Genomic DNA, 17,050 nt, shown 5'->3' on the forward strand with positions numbered 1-17,050 from the left:
AAATGTTACTTCTGGTGGAAATTAACAGCCTCCAAAATAAGACGCAGATTCAGAGTTCCATATGAAGTGGTTATTAATTAGCAAATAATATAAATCTTACAGACGTAAACATTAGGTTAGCAGGTTACATTGTAAACTTGTGTCCTAACAACACGCTACGTGACGAGATACGCAGTGATAAGCAATTTGGCTTTTTGCACCAGACGCAACATGATAGAAATTTGAATATAGCCATTCAGAAGCACACTGCAGAATACTACACTGCAAACTTTCAAATTTTTTATTTTATTTTCAAGACTGAATGAATGAAATATGTGGTTTTCCCCAAGGCAACCCAGGGTGCTTAATTTATAATTGGCTAGATTGGCAGTGGGCTGGTTAAAAGAACCAAAACAAAGTCAGTCGTTCTGGCACTCAACTCACATTTTCAAAGCAGAATATCAGACTTTAGCATTGTTTTTTATTCGAAAAACAATGTTAAAGTCGATGTGACTACTATGTTATGTCAAAATCCATTTCAGCATCTAGAATTTAAACTGATATTTTAGTACTTAGACATAAAATAAGATCTAAAATATCACTTAAAAATTACTTTTGCTGCTTGTTTAAGCTACTTATTCAAAATGAGTTGAAACAACACACTTTTTAAGGGTTTTTTGAGACAATTGTTTTATGGTCAATCCACTTAAATTTGTAAAAACGATTAAGTTAACTTAAAGGTGCAGTATGTAAGTTTGACACCCAGTGGTTGAACTAGGTATTGCACTCCTGGATCAAAACACATTTTCACTGGGCTCCTCCTCTGATGAGTCCACGCAAGCACAGGTTGCCAGATTGACATGAGTTGTCCCTAACTATCAAACTTAAAGGCTGATTTAAGGCTGATTTGAACTGTTTTCTAACTAAAAGCAACGGCACGCAATACAAGAAATACTTTCCAAACTAAAAGGAGTTTTTGTCCTAACCAACACATGAAATTATTATTATAGAAACAGCTTCTATTTCTCACAAGTGAACAATGATCACCTTAGGTACATTTTATTTAGTGTTAAACGCTAAAAATGTGAGTTTGAATGCCATTTCACATTACATTTATTGCCTTACTACTGAAAGCAGCAGCAGATAGTTTACCTCAGATCTTGAAAATAAAATAAACCGTTTGAAATAATGTTAAAGAGTTTTAATATGTATTAATTAGATTATAAACCTTATAATTCCGCTGGAGTGCAGTGAGTGCACTATTCTGTGCTTTTGAATGGCTGTATTTAATTTTCTGTCGTGATTTGTCTGGCGCAAACAGCCCAATTGCTTATCACTGCAAATCTCTTCACGTAGCATGTTGTTAGGACACGGGGTTACAATGTAACCTGATCATCCAATGTTTACGTTTGTAATATTTATATTATTTGCTAATTTATAACCATCACATGTGGAACTCTGAATCTGTGTCTCATTTCAAGTCTGCTACTGTCCACCGGAAGTCACATTTTGGTTGCAGGCACATACTTTGAGAGCCTTCCTGACTGAATGAAATAAAATATGCTGTGTCCCATAAAGGCAACCCGGGGTGCTGAAATATAATTGGCAAAACTGGCATTGGGCGGGTGAAATGACCAAAACAAAGACAGATGTTCAGGCACGAAGCAGAATATCTGACTTTAGCATTGTTTTTCAGATAAACAAGAATGTTCACTTGGCATGTTTCTTAAATATCTGCCAATATATTATGTTTATGCTTTAGAAGAGTCAAAAACTTACATTCCCCTTTGATTGATTTGTGTTGGGACAATCTGAAGGAATTACGTGAAACCCAGTGAATGTTACTTTTATAATAATAATAATATTAATAATAACAATTATTATTATTAGTAGTAGTCGTAGTAGTTGTTGTAGAATTGATTATAAATCTAATTGTTAGCTTAAAATACCAGATACAATTTGAATAAAAAAACATCTCCATCAACATAGGTCATTAAAATCTAATTGATAGATTTAAATCTAAAACATTTTAATCATCGTTTAATCATGTTACATGCTGTGACTTTTATTTACCCCCAGGTATAGTGACTTGAATGTAGTCATTATATATAAAGTGAGCTAAGATTATAGACTTAAAGATGTGACACGGCTGTTAATCCACAGCAACATCAATGTAGCCTAGAAACTAAAGCATTCGACTTTTGAAAGAACTACTGAATGTAATTATGGAGGCATTGATGCTTGGATTCAGAGGTAGGAAAAGCTAATCAAGGCCATTGTTTGGAGAATGAAGAGATGAAAGGTGAAGAGACGAGCTTGATCAGTGTGGACATACAATATGTAAAGTAATGAGGTACACATGTCTTACACACACACACACACACACACACACACACACACACACACACACACACACACGCACGCACGCACGCACGCACGCACGCACGCACGCACGCACGCACGCACGCACGCACGCACGCACACACACACACGCACACACACACACGCACGCACACCCACACACACACACACACTTCCTCTGGAATGGATTGTATAAGTTCCAGCAAAGACTTAAAAAAGATCAAGAGGAAAAACAGCTGTGGGCTAAAGGACAAAAACAGAACAAATAAATAAATAAGTAAATAAAAGAACAGACAAGAAGACCATGTGATAAAAAAATGCTATCTAAAAGGCACAAAGAGATAAAAATAGTGAGCACGAGTCTTTGGTTTTACTACATGAAGTTCAGCGCCCCCCTCTGGAGAAATACAGAAATACGTCAACAGTTTGGTTTGCTAGCATGGTAAAGTTAGCCTCTGCTGGTAAATGCCGTTACTACGCTTTCTGGCTGCAAAGTGACTTTTCCTCCACTCATAACCATTCAAAAGCAGCAGTTTTCTTCACCATTGCCAGCCAAGCAGATTTTTTTTTTTTACATATGTGTGTTTGTATGGATTTTGTTGCATACCTCAAATTAGCTTCTATATGAAACAAGCCATTCTTGAAACCTCACTCACTGAAGAAAATGATTCAAAGATGATTAATTGGATTTACTACATTTTTTTAAGTTAAGGGGTTGTAAACATATTTTTTTGGGGGCTGAATTTAAACAAACAAATTAAGTTGAACATTATCAATTTAATTTGTTTATTTAAATTCAACCCAATTAAATTGTTTGCAACAGTTTTGCAGACATCATTTTTTTCAGTTTTCCATAACTAAACCTGTTCTTAAAGGGTTAGTTCACCTGAAAAAGGAAAATTCTTTTATTAATTACTCACCACCAGTGTTGGGTAATTTACTTTAAAGTCATTGATTACAAATTACTGACTACTACTGGAAAATTGTAATCTGATTACATTAATAATTCCTTCATGTAAAAAGTAATCAGATTATGAATTGCTTTACTGTTAAGTTACTTTTAAACATATAAAACATACCTATAAAATACAAAATAAACTTCAGCTCTTTCAGCAGTTGAATATTCACTGAGAAACATTACAATGGGTTGATCACAGCAGCTTGACATGTTGACTTGACATATATAAAGACTTAAAGAGTTTGCCCCAAACTTAAAATTCTCTCATCATTCACTTGTTCCAAACCTGTTGGTCTTTTTACCTATAACCATTGACATCCATGCAAAAGCACTGCAGTGTTTTGGTGTTCTGTGTTTGTCTGAGGTAAATAGTCTACCAAAATGAGTATATTCGATACAAAGCATGAAACTAATCCATCAGTTCCTGTCACGTGACTTGCTGTTTTCAACTGGTGCGACTGGAAAATGCAATATGCACTCTGAATATGTGTGTGCAAGCCATGCGCCTCCATTGAAAATAATGAACTTGCGCACGCAAAAGATGCGATATGTGAACGGCCCAATAAGCAGCTATGCTTCTCTTTATAATTCAGAAGATACCTTTACTCCTGATCCTGCACAAAAACTCAATTTAGCCTGTTTAGGCACAGCTAGGCCGCCCTATTTTTGAACGCTGGTGTCCTCTTTGCTGACGAGTATTGTTATAGAAAGCTTTCTATTCGAGTGCTTGAACAAGTTGCTAGTTGAGTTAAAAGCCTTCCAATGTTCTTTAGAGACTGGACATAAACTGCATTTCACAGCAATATTTTTTGTTTTTACGCTCAATTAAATCAAAGTAAGGTCTATATTTCCACCTGAAGAAGCAACCACTCTCGACAGCAACCATTTCAGCTTGCGTACTCCAGCAATTTAAAAGCGAATGCTCATTAACTGACGTTGTAGCGGAAAACGTGATTTAAAAGAAGTGATTTTTTTCTTGTAAAAACTATATTTGTAATGTAAGTAACACAATAACACTGACATTAGTAACTGTAATCAAATTGCACAAATGTAATTTGTTACATTACTTCGTTCCCCAAAAATGTAATTAGAATACAGTAACTCTGCTCACCACCATGTCATTACAGTTGCCTTCATAAGATCTTTATAACACAAATGAAGATATTTTAGATTATATCTGAGAGATCTCTCACCCTCCATAGAGAACAATAGTCTAAAGACGTTAATAGTGCAGAAAAGGAAACGAAAACATTGTCAAATATATTCCATCACTTCAACTGTAATAATATGAAGCTCCTAAAACACTTTTATGCACCACAAAAACTTTAAATACGCATCTATTCAGCAGTAGCTTCTCTTAAACGTGCACCCTGATATGATCCATAAGACATTGGTGAACAAAGTTGTTTCTACTTTTTTGCCTCACAAGAGTTTTCGGTGCTTCATATCCTTACAGCTGAACCACTGAAGTGATTTGGAATGTTTAGTCACTAATTTTGGTTCATATTCTGGACATCTCAGGATTGCTGTCTATGGAGGATGAGTGAGCTCTCTGATGTCATCTAAAATATCTTAATATGAGTTAGGAATAAAATGAAAGGTGGATTTGGAACAATATGAGGGTGAGTAATTAATAATATATTTAACTTTTTAGTGAACTAACCCTTTAAACAAGGCAAATCCCCCCAGATGTGCAACCAAAGGGACACCAAAAAGCACAGGCACATTTTCAATTACTTTGGGTAAGAGACAGAAGATTTGTAATAGGCAGAAAAAAGAAGGGGAAAGGCTAAGGGTTGGCATGACTGTGGAATGCAGGTAAGGGTCAAATACAAAAATGATCATTGTGCAGGAAAGCAGAATAACCGACCACTGTGCACAGGGAACTGACACAAAACCTTTGTAAACCAGCTTGTTGAAGGGTGCAAGAAAAGGAAACACTCTCTCGGTCATTGACTTTTATGGGGTCAAATGGCAGTAAGGATTTTCTGATAACAGCAGTGCTCAAGTACTGTTCTGCAATAGTGTCATGTTCATGCACATGCTCACTGCATGCTTCTGGGATTTTTAGTGTGCCTTGTGACTCTGTCTGTGCTTGTTTACTTTACAGCACCACACGTGGCATAGGTATTACACACCATTTTGATAGAGACATTTCTTGAAATGTGTTTCTTGATACGTGTGTGAACACAAAACTTAGAATCTGCAAAAGAAAAAAAACACGATCGTTGCTGGATGTAGGCTGAATCTTAATGGTTCTTGTGTTGCAAGCAAGCATGCTTAAAGGGACAGCTCACCCCAAATTTAAAATGATGTAATTAATTACTCACCTGCATGTTGTTCCAAACATTTTGAACCTTTATTCATTTTTCAAAGCCAAAAATGAAAGGAAATGCACTTATTTTTTTAAAAAATATGCCCTTTTACAACTTTGCTAGAGGTAAACAGTTGAGTTTTATCATCTTTTAATTCATTTAGATCATCTCCAGGTCTGGTAGGAGCACTTTTAGCTTAGCTTTGCATGGGTCATTAAATTGGATTAGACCATTAGCATCCTGCTAAAAATGATTAGAGAGTTTTGATAATTTTTGCATTTAAAACTGGACTGTTCTGAGTTATATCGTGTACTAAGACTGACAGAAAATCAAAAGTTGCTATTTTCTGAGCCAATATTTCTAGGAACTTTACTCTCATTCTGGCATATTAATCAATTTACTTTGGTATATCATTTAGCCTGCTGCAGCCATGGAATGGCAACCAAGTTCCTTGATTATTACACTGTAATGAGAGTATAGTTTATAGCCATATTGACCAGACAGCTCACGTTAAATTTAAAATGATGTAATTAATTACTCACCCTCATGTTGTTCCAAACATATTAACCCTTCAGTATTTTTTTTTTTTTACCAAAAATTAAAGGAACTGCACTTATTTTTGGAAAATATCTCCTTTTACAACTCTCCTTGAGGTAAACAGTTGACTTTTATAATTTTTTAATTCATTTAGATCATCTCCAGGTCTGGCAGGAGCCCTTTTATCTTAGCTTAGCATAGATTATTGTATTGGATTAGACCATTAGCATTTCGCTGAAAAATAATTGAAGAGTTCTGATAATTTTTGCTTTTAAAACTGGACTGTTCTGAGTTATATTGTGTATTAAGACTGACAGAAAATCTAAAGTTTTGCTATTTTCTGAGCCAATATTTCTAGGAACTATACTCTCATTCCGGCATATTAATCAATTTACTCTGGTATATCATCGAGCCTGCTGCAGCCATGGAATGGCAACCAAGTTCCTTGAGTATTACACTGTAATGAGAGTATAGTTAATTGAATGTTCCAAATGTTATATGTCATTTAGATCAGAAAGGTGGAGATGCACATTGAGATGCAGGGATAACATTTTCGATAGTTCACACGAGTCGTTTATAACGGGGATTTTTTCACAAACGAATCACTCCCTCCGATAGAATTAGAAGTGAAAGCAGGAGACGGGGTGTGTTTCAGGACATGGATTAGATCAAATTAAACAGGGGGGGAGGATAATACATTTCCATGTACACAAACACATGCTCTTCATCGGTAATGCCCGTGCGGTCACTTATCCATCGATGTAAAAAAGTGATGTAAAATTATAATTTTATAATTATATATTTGCATACTGACCCGATCATATATATATATATATATATATATATATATATATATATATATATATATATATATATATATATATATATGTTTATAAATCTATGGCTCCGGATGGCCAGTCCTCCACTACACCTTGGTCCCAGAATTATTTCAAAGGAGCGCTACCCTGTACTAAAATGGCGGCTCTTTTGACGCATTCCTTCCAATAGACAACAACAGCGTAGGTGTCATATAATGTAAATATCTATTATCTGATTCAATGAACTATGCTAAGCTAAGCTAAAAGTGCTCCTGTCACAACCAGAGATTGGTTTATTGGATTTAAAAAGTTGGTAAAACTCAACTGTTTAACTTGAGTTGTAAATTGAGCCTTTTTTAAAGTGAAGTGTTCCTTTAAGGCTGTCACAAATCATTATGTTGTTAGTTTATTTCCTGTCCCAATTCCCTTTTTGGCAAGTAGATTTCTAAAACCACGCAGGAAGCATAATTTGCCCCTTTAGTATCCTCAGATGCTCATTTCCTGAATACTACCCTCATTCTGCTCTAGCAGGTCTTCCACTAATCACAGGCATTTTTCCAGTGTTTACACAAACATCTCCGCCCAACCTTACTGGAAACCAAAGATTCATTCAGAGATTTTTTTTACCTTTCATAAATCAATAAACAGACTCAAACAAAACCACCTTACAACAACTGAGAGTTTGAGTCTCCTAGAAAATACACACGCACCTTTGTATAGTGTCATGTACAGAGCTCAGCCTTGTGTTTTTATTGGCTGCTGAAAATGTAAACAGCAGCCTAGCTCAGGTGTGAGGCTCATGGAAATTGTTATCCTGTAAGCAGCTTAGATGCCTTTGGGACGGAGGCGGTTTCAAAGAAACTCACCCAGCCAGACTTCAGAGCCTACTGGTATCATCCCGGAGGATGCTGAATCCACAACAACAAAATGTTGTGGTTCAGAGCTTCGCCTATGTGTAGCCAATAACCAGCAGTGAAAATATTTATATAGCTTTCTGAGTCTTGAAATATCTAGTGCTGGTCTAGTAAATTATTTTCAGAAGTTCCCATTTTTGAAAGTCAAGTCTGACATGCTTTCCAACAGATGTGAATAATGAAGAACACAAGTGTAGAGGGGATGACTACAAGCTTCAAGAATGAAAATTAATAAAAGATACACATGTCAAATTAATGTGCTGCACAAAGCCTGATTAGCCCAACACTTCTATGGACACAAACAAACCAATTTGGCTTGCGTGTACAAAAACCCTCGTTAGCCAACTAAGGTTGCAAGTTCTGCCATTACAAACATAGTTCATTAATTAGGCATTTCCCAAATCCATCGTTCCAATGAACATTTACAAACTGCGTGGCAAACTTGTGCGTTTCCAACTACACCTCTAGAGCTGTAGTTAGAAGCAAAGTTCCTGGTTGTGTTCTATTCCCAGTTATCCACCCTTAGCCCTATTCATTTACAACGTTCTAACATTTAAACTGGGAATGATTAAAAAAAAAGCACTAAAGTCATCTCTCATCTTGGGTATAATTTGCTTTCAAGGTATTTTTTACAGTTCAGTTTTTGCGATCTTCTATTTGACAATTGGCTCCCTTCGCAGTGCACTTTGAAAACATTTATGCCATTTTGAATGCAGCCGTGGCTTTTTCTTAAACGATGCATGATACTATGATAGTTCAGCCACGAGATATGTTGTTGGTTGGGAAATGCACCCCTCACTGATTTCTGCAAAAAGTGGTTACCTCCATAACATATAGACCAAAGAAGATATATGGCAACTCCTGACAGACTTGATAAAAACCTGCATACCCTGACTGTGGAAACTGTGCAATCATACAAACTGGAACTGTGGTTTCAGTCAAGAGGAGAGATACTCTAAAACTATTAAGCACATGGGCCAATAGAAAACTATTGAAGTGCTCAAGGCAAAACTGCTACATTTAGCAAAAAATCCCCTATCCTCCACTTGCACCATCATTAGCTAAGTTATTATTACCCAATTTTTATGCACATTTTAGAGTATTGCATAAAAAATGCATACATAACGTATATGCATAATTGAGTGGGACACACTTTTTATCTGATAAGAATAATTGCATATAAAATACAATGGAAACACATTTGCGGAGTAAATTCCAGCATGTGCATCAAAACAGATCATGTTTTAACAGATCATGTGATCACAAAAATGGGTGTGATGGGATGGCATTAATGGACAAATCAGCAGACAGAGCACATTGTAAAACATCACATCACATTACATTTTCCACATTTTGCTTGGGAACTAATTTATTTATCAGGCTGTATTCTCTGGAACTCTGTCAAGCAGTGGACTTGTACATTTCGATAGGTTGCTGCTGAACAGATTTCAACTCTCCTTGATGCTCAATCGCTCGCTGCTGGCTTCCATTGAAAATGAATGTCTTTCCAGCTACTTTGATGGTGGCGATTTGAACTGAACACATGGTTAACCAAAGTCTGTCCTCAAAGCATTTCAGTATTATTAACCCCAAAGAGTGGTCTCATGCCTTTAAAAACCACCACACATCTATTTGCTATTCATCTTCGTCTTCTGGGACGCAAATAAATTATTACACAATTTTTTATATTTGCAGCCAGTTTATTAGGAAGAGACGGTTTTGTCTCTTTGACTTACTGGTTAAAACTGTGCTTTATTTGCAATTGTTTATGTGATATTCCAGTTATCCAATAGGAAAATTGGCCCATAAACTACAATGGAAACATGCTTATACTCAATAAATTCAATAAACTCAAAAAAGTCTCAAAAATAAACTCAAAAATGAGATTTTGTTTTAAGAGATCAAGTGATGACAAAAATGGGTGCGATGGGACGGCATTAATGGACAAATCACCAGACAGACCACATTGTAAAACATTTCCCACATTTTTCTTGGGAACCAATTTGTAACGAAATTTTAGTGGACTTGTGTGTCCAATATTCTGAAACAGCTGTTTGTACTGTCGTTATAAGTAAACATAAGATTCCGGCTTTAAATATATATATATAACATAACATTAACGCACATTAGTAACTCGCCAGTAACTTGTTTTTTTATTTACGTTCCTGTAAAGCCAGGGTCACACTGCACTTTTCGCCCCATAGACTTCCATTCATATGCACGCGAATGCGACAGACCGTAAGCACAAGCTCGTGCGACAAGTTTCGCAGTTCGCTGCGCTGCAAAGTTCAAGCTTGGTGAACTCTAACCTGTGAAATTGCATCACGTGTTCTTGTGAGACTAATCGAAGATCAAAATATGACCTCTGTATAGAAATTTAAAATATGGACCAATCGCTCGCTTTTTTAAATGTCTAATCATCTTGTTTAATCCCGCCTCTTTTCAAAGCACTGTAAGACAAAATTTTGCATGCTTAAACTCTAGTGTGACCGCAGCTTTAAAAAACATTGTAAATAACTGGAAATCCAGTGACCGCAATAATCAAACCCTTAGACTGTGTTCTTTGTAATCGTCTTAAGCGGTTGACTTCTACATTCCAATTGGTTGCCGCCAAACCGCGTCATGGCTCATTACCGTAGAGTTAACTTGATTTAGGGTGCTTTCACACTAGCACTTTTGGTCCGCACCCGGGTTCGTTTGACGACATAGTACGGTACGTTTACCTGGTGTGAACGTGTCTTCTGAACTCGGGTGCGCACCCATGAACCGTACTCCAGACCACCACTTTCAGGCGGACTCGGGTACGGTTCATGGGTGCGCACCCGAGTTCAGAAGACACGTTCACACCAGGTAAACGTACTGTACTATGTCGTCAAACGAACCCCTATGCAAACTCTGGTACGGTTAACTTCTGATGTGAATGCAATTGTACCAAATAACGGAAGTGAACCGCCAACTGTACAATAAACTGGCGTTTTCATAACATTCGTTCGTGTGTGTCACATTTTGTACCTTGGTGACAAGCGGGACTGAGCCACGGCAAACACAGTGATACACAGTGATGTCTGCTTGTCTCCTCCAAAAACAGCTTCTGCAGACACTGTGTGATGTTCTTAATGTTTAGAATATTTTTGTAATAATGGAAGTGAACAACACTGTACGTGTGTGTGTGTGTGTGTGTGTGTGTGTGTGTGTGTGTGTGTCTGTGTGTGTGTGTCTGTGTTCTGAGATTTATAATATTTTTGCGGCAGATGGATGTGAGTCGCTTTCTGTATGTCCAAAACCAAAAGCTTCACCTAGCAACAGCCGTAAACAAAACAGCAGCTCGATGACACAAGCATACCGGGGTTCAGAAGGAAAAAAGACAAAGTGAACACAAACCAACCAAGAAGGTGGCAAGGGGGGGACAATCGAACTTGGGTACGGTCTAGGCAAATGAACCAAGTGTGAAAGCACCCTTAAACTCTCCTCGAAGCCTGCACCAGCGAAGACGCTCTGCACAATTACTTCCAGACTACTTTGACGCTCTTGCCGCCTTTAATGTGAACGCACAGTAGGGCATTTCCAAAACGAATGACATCACAGCCACGACCTCTAGATGTTGCGTAACAAGAACCTGCTGCGATGAGCAATACTGCGTTCCTCATTGTAATTCTCCTCCAACAAGAAGAAGCTCTTGTCTACTAAATATAGAAAAGCTTAGCACTGCAAAAAAAGCCATCACTTCAGTTATGAGAACATTAGCAAGCTATGTAAGCAATAAGGAGTCCTGTGGTGATGGTCTTGTGGTTATCTCCCTCAATTTCAACACAATTAATCACACAGATAAAAAAAAATGAAAGGGGCATGTCTGTCAAGAACGAACAACCCATCTTAGGTAATTAAACGAATATTGGGAGGGGTGAACACCACTTAAGCATTCATTTATCCTTTGCTGATGTAATTAAGTGTCAAACAGCTTTGATGTTTGCTGAGTCTGGACCGGAGGTGGGAATGAATGGAGTGACCTTGGGTGCTGATGCTGAGCTGGCATTATCAGGTGCTCGTGCTGCAGCTCGGGATGCTGAGGCAGAGCGACAGAAGCATCACTGCAACCCGATCTATCACAGGCGGAGGAGGCACTTACGTAATTCTCACACAAGAGACGGATGGGGGGGGCAGCGGGGAATTGCGAGATCTAAAGGTGCTGCAAAAATTACGACAACATTATCCGATGATGTCAACAAACTACTAATTAGGTAGCTGGTAGGTAAATGTCTTGCAAAACATGCTGAGGTGGATTAAATTGTAAACAAGATGTATAGTTGTGTTTAAGTGCAATCTAGAATGTTTGTTGTTTGTGTGGCTGATATGATGAATATAAGAATTATTTTTTTATTTTATTTAAATTTAAATAAGATTTAGACTAAAGATATCAACTTAAAAAATGTAATATCATCTATAATCACTTAGTCTAGTTTAGTTTTGAGACACTAAACTGAAACCTGGCTTAACAAATGAGATGAGAATTGGCTGAAAAAAAAATAATGTTTGCTTTATTTTACGGATTACAATCGAAATGTAAATTGTAAACCTTCCTAATTAAAGGGATAGTTCTCTCAAACCTGAAAATTCTGTCATTGTTTACTTGTTCCAAATCTGTTTGAGTCTCTTTCTTCAGTTGAACAAATGAAAAAAAATATTTTGAAGAAAGCTGGAATCATTGAATTCCGCTTTTTGTTTTTCTTACCATGGTAGTTAGTACATTTACATGGACACCAATAATCCAATTTTAATACAATTAAGACAATACTCTTATAAAGACTACCATGTAAACAGCGATTTTTGATTAATTCATTCTGTTTAAGGTCATATTTGAACTAAACAGAGATCAAATTAAGATTTTAGTCACATTATTGAAGAGCAGTCCAGACATGTAAACACCTTAATCAAATTATTGTCGTGTAGGATTTGCGCCAAATGCACCTGCATAACGAAATGAGGAGATTTTTTCCCATACGGCGTGTGGTATCAAATTCCATTAAAACAACACTCTTCCAGAATTTATACTCACATCCAATATGTTGTTTGTAACAGAGGGCAGGAATGTGCCAAACTGCAGTTAAAGTCGACAAATTAAAAATGAAACACCCAAAATTACATGAAACTCCGGAGAAAACGTGAATAGCGTGGTGACATAATGACGTTAATCGAATTATGTGCTATAACATGTAAAATGGGATCATGAAAGGAACCTTCAACTTATGGAAACACCATCATATTATTGTCTTATTCAGATTAAGACAAAGGATTCGATTACTGATGTCCTTGTAAGTCATTAGCAAGGTTTCCATCCACAAATGCGAATAAAATTTATGCGCGAAACTGGATTATCACATAAAAGACATGCGAATAAAGCAGCCTTTCCATCTTAACGAGTCAAAGAGAACAAAATCGCTGTTTATGCGCATCTTTTCTTATCAAATAAAAAGTTTTTCCTACTCAGTTATGCGCATATGTTTTTTATGAGCATTTTCAAAATGTATGCGCATCTTGCCGTTTCCATAAACCGTTTTTTAGGCGCATATCCAAAATGCGTATAAAAATAGGTGAGTGGAAACGTAGCTAATGATACAGGGTTTCATCTTTCTTCAAACTATTTAACTTTGTGTTCAACAGAATAAAGAAACTCATAAAGGTTTGAAAGCACTTGAGGGTTCGAGAACTGTGAGCACTTTCGTTTTTGGGTTGACTCTCCCTTTAAGTTACTTTATAATATTGCACAAGGAAAACTCGATTCGTTACTTAAAATTGTGCTTGTATTCAATTGACACCTCAAAAGATCATGAACTTGGACCTCAACTTTTGAAAGCCTAGTCTTTTTCTACCCCAGGACTTGATTGTCACAGGAGATTGGCCCAAAGCTAGAGAAGAATGCAGACAGTAAGGAACCGTTGGCCGACACAGGCCAATTAAAGCACATCAGATTAAATAGACTCCCAAGTCAGATGGCTTAGCAGATAACACTGTACACTCTAAAAACAGACTGTGCAACTACTTGCACTCCTTTAACAAATCACTTCAATGAAAAAAAAACATGTTATGCCACATTTTAGGCAGCCCACATTGGAAATCTACAGCAATTCATACCTGTTTACACAATACAAAACAGGATGTGATTACAGATTTTGAGATCTGGTCATCACCTAAATAAGTTTAGAAACTAGGGCTGGGCAATATGACAAAAATATCATATCACGATATAAGTCATAAGTCATCTCATATCCTGTTCATGACATATATCACAATATAGTACAGTATATAGTACACATATATATACTGTGTATAATTAGGTCCATAAATATTACCACATCGACACAATTCTAACATTTTTGGCTCTACACACCAACACAATGGATTTGAAATGAAACTAAGAGAAGAAAAATATAAAATTGTGTATGGAAAGCATCACCAATGCACCGTGATGCACCGAGATATGGAATTGAACAGAATGAATGGCATGATAAATGTAACCGAACCAAACCGTGAGACCAGTGTAGGTTCACACCTCTAATATTTACAGGTCCATAAATATTTAAACATTTACACAATTCTACCATTTTTGGCTCTATACACAAACACAATAGATTTGAAATGAAACGAACAAGACATGCTGTAACTGCAGACTGTCAGCTTTAATTTGAGGGTATTTACATCCAAATCAGGTGAATGCTTTAGGAAATACAACAGTTTGCATATGTGCCTTCCACTTGTTAAGGGTCCAAAAGTAATTGGACAGTTGTCTTCTAAGCTCATGGCCAAATGTGTGTTATTCCCTCATTTCAAGTGTGCTATTTGCATTTGGAATCTGTTACTGTGTTATTGTGTTGGTGTATAGAGCCAAAAATGTTTGAAGTCAGAATGATTAGTTCCACTGTTTATTTTTTCCCCAATTTCTGTTTAACGGAGAGAAGCCTTTTTTTAACACATTTTTAAACATAATAGTTTTAATAACTCATCTCTAATAACTGATTTATTTTATCTTTGCCATTATGACAGTACATAATATTTTACTAGATATTATTCAGGACACTTCTATACAGCTTTAAGTGACATTTAAAGGCTTAACTAGGTTAATTAGGTTAACTAGGCAGGATAGGGTAATTAGGCAAGTTACTGTGTAATGATGGTTTGTTCTGTACACAGCTGAAAAAAAAATTAGCTTAAAGGGGCTAATAATTTTTTACCTTAAAATGGTTCATAATTTTTTTTTAACTGCTTTTATTCTAGCCGAAATAAAACAAATAAGGCTTTCTCCAGAAGAAAAAATATTATCAGACTTACTGTGAAAATTTCATTGCTCTGTTAAACATCATTTGGAAAATGTTTTAAAAAAGACAACAACAAAAAAATAAATAAATACAAAGGGGGGCTATCATATGTAAAGAAATAGGTTGTCATTTTAAAGTATATATTCAGATTTATTCATTCATATGTGACTAGATTTCATATTTCTCACTTTATTTAGAACACTGTGAAAAATCCTGGTTTCTACAATTCCTTCATTTTGTCTCAACAAAAATCGATTAAGTTAACTTAATAGTTTTTACAAATTTTAGTGGATAGAACATAAAATGATCAAGTTATCTCCCGAAAAAAAAACGTTAATTGTGTTGTTTTAACTCATTTTAAATAAGTAGTTTGAACAAGCAGAAAAAAGTTACTTTTTGATTGAACTTCAGGACAACTATTTGATTTAAAAATCAATTAAATAAATATTATTAAAATATAAAACACTTTTCAATAACTAATGATTACTGATCCAAAATAAAAATAAAAAACATCATGAAATAAAATGCTAAATGTAAACATCCTGCGTTCAAGACTGCAACTTTCATAAGGGTGTTTAATACTGCGATCATATAAATTATGAAGACGTATTACCGTAAACAATGTAATTAGGACACCATGAAATAAATGATTTGGCATAATAGGTAAATACCATACACTAAAAAATGCAGGGTTCCACACAATTCATTCATGCTGTCTCAACGCAAAGTTGACTTAACAATATGAAGTAGACTGAACATAAAACAATTAAGTTCCCCCCAAAAATCTCAAAAATTATGTTGTTTCAGCTCATTTTAATTTAGTTCCTTTTTTTTAGTTCCTATGATATTGTCTTATTGCTCTGCCCTATTAGCAACATATATTTGATTTGAGCATGATTTTGCAAGAACATATTTTCCATTCATCCAAGTCTTGGCTTGGTCACATTTCTTGGAGCAATTTCCATCCACATGCAGTCAATTTATCAGCATAGTAGCTGCTACTCAAGTATAACAACTTGTACATTATCAAAGTTATTTAAACATAAGACGCTACAGATAAAAAGTCTGCCTTAAAAAACCAACATCCCCAAGGACAGTTGTGACTGGAAACAAAGCGAAAGACTAAACAATACCACCTGACGGTAATGTTATAAAACAAAACAGAGTTTGGATGCCACACTGCAAAGTTCTTCCACACCGGACAGCCAATAACATTTCAGCAACAGAGGACAAAAGACGCTGGCAGATTAAGCAGAGCTTGATGGTTTTCCAGCCTGCCAAACGTAAACACTGACTGTGAACCAACGCAAACGTCTAAAAGGAGACGAAAACAACAAGAAGAAAATAAAACAAAGGACTGATAGATCAGAAAGCTTTATTAAAAAAACAATAAGTATCAAATACATCTGGGACTTTATCACATTGGTTAAAATCCTGCACCAATAATGATTTGTTATTCACTCAAAAAATGCTGCCTGTTTAAACTACTTGTTTAAAATGAGTTGAAACAATGCAATTCTTGAGGTTTTTTTTTTGGACAACTTAATTGTTTAAGTCCACTTAAATTTGCTAAATCAATAAGGTTAACTTAATAATAATAATAATAATAATAATAATAATAATAATAATAATAATAATAATAATAATAATAATAATAATAATAATAAAAGAAACGTCATGGTTCAAGCCTTCCATGTGCAAATCATGCCCTGGTCTGTTGACATTCGCTAGCTTTCAAACCGCCCTCCTTGCTTAACTTTCCAAATCGAAGTAGAGGTCGAAACTAACACTGAAGAGGGCAAAGTCTGTCCTAAGCAGTAGGGGAAAAAGCAAAAACTGGGAACACAGTGTCCCAACC

General features: G+C 35.9%; 1 protein-coding gene across 3 annotated transcripts in view; it reads right to left on the minus strand.

Annotated features, from left to right (window-relative positions):
- Positions 1 to 17,050, minus strand: part of mob2a (MOB kinase activator 2a) — an 86,240-nt gene that overhangs the window by 34,462 nt on the left and 34,728 nt on the right. The window lies entirely within an intron of this gene.

This window comes from Danio aesculapii, chromosome 25 (assembly GCF_903798145.1).
Source record: "Danio aesculapii chromosome 25, fDanAes4.1, whole genome shotgun sequence".
NCBI classification, from domain to species: domain Eukaryota; kingdom Metazoa; phylum Chordata; class Actinopteri; order Cypriniformes; family Danionidae; genus Danio; species Danio aesculapii.